Genomic DNA, 6689 nt, shown 5'->3' with positions numbered 1-6689 from the left:
AGATTGTTTAAGAACTAACTTAGATCCCACAGGCTAAAGGCTTAGTATGTACTGCTAGAGAAAGTGCGGTGATTGGGTTGCACCCTTTGCTCTTCCTCCTTCACACCCCCCCTTTCCCTGCGCCTACCTCAGCTCCACAGACTTGGGCTATAATCTGCTAGACTCTTCTGTCCCTGGATCTGATAACAACGAATCTGAAATTCTCTTCTGTAGGTGAAAGGTGTATTTACTTTTTTAGGACGAGAATAAGAGGAGATCCTGACAAGGTGCCTCATTAAAATAACCAATGAATGGAAAATTGGAGAAGTATTAAGGGTCAGACTGGCCTGTGAAAAAATATTTCTGGGCCTCTAACAACCAAACGTGAAACTAAATTCATATTTAACAAACACTTCAGCTGGCACCTTCTTGTATCAGTATTCTGTGCAGTGAAGGTGGAGAATGGTTTCCAGATGGGTAGAAGGAACTATCTAGGAGCGTGGAAATTGACTCGAGGAGACACAGAAGGGAGGCAATACAAAAGAGATGGATGGAAAGGACACCAGATACACAAGGTTCCAGACCTGGCCCTGGCTCAGACTCCATGTTTGATTTTGGGCATGTCCCTTCCGTTTTCTGAGCCATGGTTATAAAATGAAGGGTTAGGTCCTGAGACCTTGGAGACCACAGCCCCAAAAGGAGCTTAGAGAGGAGCAAGGGATAAAGGGAGCCACAAGAGAGCCCTTCTGTAGGGCTTAAGGAAAGTCACCTGCTTCTTACACTGCTTATACAAATTGGACATTCATGGTAACATGCTACATGATAAATAAACATCTCTCATCTATTTTTCACATGTGGTCTTTGCAACAATGCTGTAAGTTAGGTGAATTTGGTGTTTGTATTCCTTTTTTGCAGATGGGGAAGCTGAGGTTTGAAGCAGGGTACCCTGGCTGCAAACAGTATTGTTTCTAACATACCACAATGGCAGCTGCCTCAGATCAGCGTCAGCTCACTCTGGGAGTGGAGGTGACATTCTGGACTCCACGTCACCCAACACAATACCACCCACTGTGCGTGCTCTGTGGATAGCTTCTGGTGGTGGGTGATTCAGACCTTGTGGAGGAAAGGAAGGAGGTCATGACTAGGGTGTGGTTTGGCCAACACATATTTGTCCAGCATCTACTACCTTGTGCCGGGCACTGCCTTAGGCTCTGCAGGCTCAGTAGTGAACAAAACAGACAGGGTCCCCATCCTCCTGGAGTTCAGAGTCTCTAGGGAAGACAGGTGCTTAACCAGTAAGTTCGGGAGTTTAATGGAACAAGGACAAGTGTGCGATACCCTGCAGAGGCAGAGTTCTGGGGGTAGGGGGGAGAGCAGAGAGGTGGGGACGAGACCCTTTGGGGAGCCAGGGAGGGCTTCCCTGAGGAAGCGAGGCTACAGCTGACACCTGTCCAAAGAAAGGAGGTGGGGCTGGTGCTGGCACTGAGGCTGGACCCAAGGGTTACAGGAAAGCTGGAAAGAAGACCAAAATAAAGGTTCTGTTTTACTTCCTTTGTTTAAGCTCTAAGTTCCTCAAAGGCACCTTGAAAAAAAAAGAGAAAATGGTTTCAGGAGTTGTTATGTTTTACCTCCTTGCCCTCAAAGCTGGGCTGAGTGGAGGAAGTTTAATGTGCAAATTTTTAAAAAATTTATTTAAATTCGAGTTAGTTAACATACAGTGTAGTCTTAATTTCAGGAGTAGAACCCAGTGATTCATCTCTTACATATAGCCCCCAGTGCTCATACTGAAAAGTGCCCTCCTTAATGCCCGTCACCCATTTAGCCCATCCCCTACCCACTGCACCTCCAGCAACCCTCTGTTTGTTCTTGGTATTTAAGAGTCTCTTATGGTTTGCCTCCCTCTCTGTTTTCTTTTTTCTTATTTTTTCTTCCTTTCCCTGTGTTCATCTGTTGTGTTTCTTAAATTCCACACGAGTGAAATCATATATTTGTCTTTTCTCTGACTGACGTATTTCGCTTAGCATAATACCCTTTAGTTCCATCCACGTTGTTGCAAATGGCAAGATTTCATTACTTTTGATAGCTGAGTTATATTCCATTATATATATATACCATATCTTCTTTATCCATTCATCATTCGATGGACATTTGGGCTCTTTCCATAATTTGGCTATTATTGCTGTACAACTTTTAATGCACTGTGTATTAATGAACTCACAGTGTATTAAATGTAAAATGCGTTTAATGTTAAAGTGAAGGCTTCAGAATCATCTGATCCCTTAGGTGGATTCCAGGCCTTTCTGAGGCACATCCATTTGCAATGTCCTCAGAGGCTTGGGATCTGGCCCTGCCCTCACCTTAGGAGCCACACGGTGTAGCTGAGTGGTTAAGAGCGGGAGTAGGCTTGTGTGTTGGGATGGGTAAACAGTAACCCCACTGCCATTCTTTTTTTTTTTTTTTTTTTTTAATATGGAACGCTTCACGAATTTGCGTGTCATCCTTGCGCAGGGGCCATGCTAATCTTCTCTGTATCGTTCCAATTTTAGTATATGTGCTGCCGAAGCGAGCACCCCACTGCCATTCTTTTCCCTCCCTCCTCACCGTGCCTGGACTTCTTACAGATGTGAGCTCCACTCCCCATCACTCTTTTTCCTTCTTTGTTGAGGCCGTCTCAGGAAATCATGGTATAGACAGGCACTAAAAACATAATCTGAAAAATCTTACTGTCTCGGTTCTTTTCCTTATGAATTCATGGCCACAGTTTCTTCACTTGTGACATGGGGATGATAATGCCTCCTTCCTAAGGTTAGCCCTTTGAATTTTCCAGATTTTTCATTTTAGAGATAATAGCAGCAGGGCTCAGAAATTTAGGTAGTTTGTGCAAAGTTACTCAGCTAGTAGCCACGGTCAGGAATGCAACCCAGGTCTGTCCCTAAATCCAGTGCTCTTTCCACCAGCAAAGCTTCAACCCATGTGCCATGGCTTATCAGTGTGCCACCAGTGGGTCCTCAGTATGCCAAAATGCCAATCCCCTGGGGTGAGCGAGGAAGAAAAAGCACTCAGAAACCCTGCATATAGGGCACGATAATAATAACTTAAAAAACTCCAACCCCTCAGACATGCTAGTTTTGCTATTATGTGGCATCACTGGTCATAGCTTTCATTTTTCCTATTATTTTTGTGCCAAGTCATTGATTGGATGCAGAATTCTCTATTAGAATATTGGCCTAGGAGTATCATTTGCTTTGCATATTAAATAACACAGACTATGTCTGTGACACGGTCAGATCTCTACTTCCCTTTGTGCCAGGCAGCAGAAGGTCATGTACCCCTGATAACCCTGGACTCATGAAGTCTCTGTGCAGTCACACTGGCCAGCCTCGTGTCAGCCCTAGATTATGACATGGTCTCAAGGAGTCTCTGCCATCTTTCTTATTTCCACTGGCCCCGATTCCACATTTATCAGGAATGGCCACTTGGCTTCTGCTGTCCTTCTGTGGACTCGTTCTGTTTCATGGGATTTTAGGCCACACTCTCTGTGGTTAGAAAACATGGGTAAGTGAATAGGTATATTCTTTTCTTTTTCCCCTTCACTGTTAATTCCCTTAAAAAAAAAAAAAAGGAAGGATAGGAGAACTTTAAGTATTTTGAAAGAGACAGTTAATCAATACACATTATTCTCCAAACATTCTAGGAAATTCAAGAAAATTATAAAGTGCCTGCTAAAGACCTCTTCAGATATCTGTATGCCTGCCCTTCAGAAGGAAAGTTTCCTCTTGGCACATAAAGAAGTCAAATTAGGCCCAGAAGAGACGATCCTTGTTGGAGCGTGAATGTCAAAGACACAATCTTCAGCAAAATAGCTTTCTCTCTCAGCATGCTCTGGAGAGAATAACTTTGGTTATTGGTAGTGCCTGTGCAGAGCATAGTGAGAGTGTTTGGGGGATCATAAGAACATATACTTGTATGAGATCTGAATGTCTCACTGAGGATTTTCACTTATTCCGTCTTTGGTAATGACAATGCACTTCAGGATGCTCTAGGGTTTGCAAGCGGCGTAAAGGACAGCACCCAGCCTCTCACAAGAGAGGAGAGAAGTGCCTTTACCAAGGCTTAGTGATGCCTGCTTGAAGACATCTCCTTCCTTAGACATAGGTCTGTCTCCTCTGCCAACCTCAGAGGACCTGGTAAGCTTCTGGGGTCAGGATGTTGTCTCCAGTTCAAGGACAGGGCCCTGGAAGGACATTTTCCTGGTGACCCGCTTTCATAGCTGAGAGATTTCAAGAGAATTAGAGAAAGAGGCAGTCCCTGGGAACTGAAACCCCAAGAGTTTCACAATCATGAAACAAGTTAAAGTGCACCTTTTCTGTGGGTGAGTCCCATGATGCCAACTCAGCCTGGGTCAGGAAGTCGGAATCTCCTTTTGGAGACCCACCCAAGGCCTGAGAAGAGGCTGCCCCTCTCATGGTCTCCTGAGTGTCCAAGGCAGCAGCCACCAGAGCTTCCTGGAATGGCCATTGTGATCCAGGTTCAATGTCTCTGTTTATCAGCTCTGGAGATTCTATGGTATCCGTTCGCACTGCCGGAACTGATCACCTCCTTATTCCTCAGCTTCGGGCAGAACACCTTGGTTGATACATGGTCCTCTCTATACCCTTAATCATACCATTCACCAAACTGGATAAGTATGCCCCCAAATGAAAGACAACTTGGATCTCCTGATGGGCTCAAGGATGCATCAGGCAGCCTCTTAAAGCATCTACAATGGACCAGTTTAATTTAAATGCTGGAGATATGTTGATAAATGAAAAAGACCAATGAATGCCCTTGCGGGGCTTATATTCCCGTGGGGAGACAAAATAAACATGATGTGCTTTGAAGGCAGAGTGACAGTACTGGGGGCTGGACTGGATACTGATGGAGAGCGATGAAATGGAAGAGTAGAAGATGACCCCTACTCTTGTGACCTGAGCTACTGGATGAATGGGGTTGCTATTTACCGAAATTCGAGGAAATGGTACAGAGCAGGCTGGAGAGGTTAGAGATCAAGGGTCACGCTTGAGATAGCAGTCAGACATCTGGATTAGTTGCTGTGTGGCCTTTTGCATATTAAGAGTGCTGGGAAAACCAGTAGAAAGCCTTTATTTCCTGTCAGGGATTCAGCAAACACTCTCAGGTCTGAGATCACAGAACTGAAGCCTTGGAGTGGGGGGCGCCTGCAGAAGGCACCTGAATGTTTATTCTTAGTAGAGGCACAGAGAGAGTGTGGCTGAGGCTGGGGCCGCTCAAAGTTAGACTGAATTAGTGATGAATAATATTTGAGCACACAGAGATGTTCAACTCTGTATTGGGATTTGAGTTTTTGTGTAAATAGAAAAGGAAAACTTGGATTCATATACTGTTTTACAATTTAATAAGCACTGTCAAATCTGTCATATTTATCCTGTGAGGTAGGAATTATTATCTTCATTTTGGAGATGAGGAAATGGAAGTTCAGAGAAGTTCAGGGTCTTGCCCAAGGTCACACAATGAACAGGTGAGGGAATTCTCAAATCCAGGTTTTCTGAACCTAAAATCATTTTCATTTAATGGCGCTACTTACATTTTATCGTGGTTATTTTAGAGTAGTCCCATATTAATTCTGCCGGTTTTTAAAAAAATAATAGTACCTAAAATGGGTGTAAAAATGTCCTCTGTGTTCCTTATTGACTGCAAATGACCCCGTGTGCTTGGTGCCTGCCCCCCAGGCATTCTGCCCCAACCCGACTGGGGCTTTTCTGGCAGCTTTGCTTCCTTGGCAACCAAATGGCTAATGAGCTTCACCCCCAACTCCTGTCTCTCTTAACAAATTCTTTTTTATCAATGGCTCATTTGCATTGAAAGAGGTTTTCATGCCAAGCAATATTTTTGGGAACATTTTACAACTCCTGTTGCTAAAGTTCTGAGAGAAGCTGCTTCGAAAAGGCCCCAAAACCCTTTCCCCACATTGGATCATTTCAGAACACAATGAGAAGACAAGAGTTTTTCAGTGAGCGTTAGAGTCTTCCCTGGAAAATATTGCTTAGGCTTGACTGAGACCACAGTTGTGTCTACATGGTGCTAAACATCTGGCTGAAAAATAAAAATTGAGATGCATTGGAGTGTTAATAATGAGTCAAAAGCCAGCTTTAATGTCCTCCGACGTTATGAGTGGTTGCCCGTGGGTCACCCAAACCTCCTTCGGGTCTCATCTCAATGCCAGTGTATGAGGGAGTAGGCAGGGCACTGGACTTGAGGAAAGAAAGTTGGGATGCCATTCTGGACTTTGGCATTTCCAGATGTGTGACCTCATCTAGCCTCAGCTTCCTCAACTGTGAAATGGACATGCCTTATGCCTGCACAGCTTCCTAAGACACTTACAGAGAATAAATAAAGCAAATTTTGAACTATACAGGGTCATGTTGTATTTATCTTTGCATCTCCAGTGCCAAAACCAGGTGCATAGTAGGGACTGGATGCATCTTTTTTGAATAATTTACAAATGAGTATAATACAGGCAGTTCTATAGCTCTAGCACCTATTATTCGTATAGCTCTATTCACATTGCCAATTTCCTCTGGTACTTGAGCAAATTTACCATTCCTAGAAATGAGGGCACATAACCCAGAAAAAAATATTTACTGAAAGCATAAAACGTACTGTACTAGGTGTAAATAATTTTTTCCCCAGTT

General features: G+C 43.9%; 1 non-coding gene across 1 annotated transcript; it reads right to left on the bottom strand.

Moving 5' to 3' along the window:
- Positions 1-2442: 2442 nt before the first annotated feature.
- LOC125928299 (U6 spliceosomal RNA) lies at positions 2443-2549 on the bottom strand. Its single transcript, XR_007459621.1, has one exon. It is a non-coding gene; the product is annotated as a U6 spliceosomal RNA (small nuclear RNA).
- Positions 2550-6689: the final 4140 nt, after the last annotated feature.

Source organism: Panthera uncia, chromosome D4 (assembly GCF_023721935.1).
Source record: "Panthera uncia isolate 11264 chromosome D4, Puncia_PCG_1.0, whole genome shotgun sequence".
NCBI lineage: Eukaryota > Metazoa > Chordata > Mammalia > Carnivora > Felidae > Panthera > Panthera uncia.
Note: the sequence above shows the minus strand (reverse complement) of the source record. Positions and strands in the feature narration are given on the sequence as shown.